We start from the raw sequence: 314 nt of genomic DNA, 5'->3' as shown, positions 1-314 counted from the left end.
GCGCACTTGAGGCAGAGTAAACTGATTTCTTTTACTCGAGTCGCAACACAAACAAACTATTTTCTGATACCAAGAACCATCTCTAAATCATCGATATATTCAGCATCAGCACAGACATCAGATTTTTGCGAAATAATGTTTGCAATTTACCGTTTTTGTTGGTGTTGGAATTTCGTCAAAAATACGCTTTGCCATAATGAAACGTCATTGTTTTTAAAAGTGCAAATTATTTGTATCATGATTGTGCAACTTTCATTACATTAAAACTGACGTGGGTTTTTAACATCTGTTTGACTGATGTATAAAGACGGGGA

The sequence above is a fragment of the Penaeus monodon genome, chromosome 15 (assembly GCF_015228065.2).
Source record: "Penaeus monodon isolate SGIC_2016 chromosome 15, NSTDA_Pmon_1, whole genome shotgun sequence".
NCBI classification, from domain to species: Eukaryota; Metazoa; Arthropoda; class Malacostraca; order Decapoda; family Penaeidae; genus Penaeus; species Penaeus monodon.
This window is presented reverse-complemented; position numbering follows the sequence as displayed.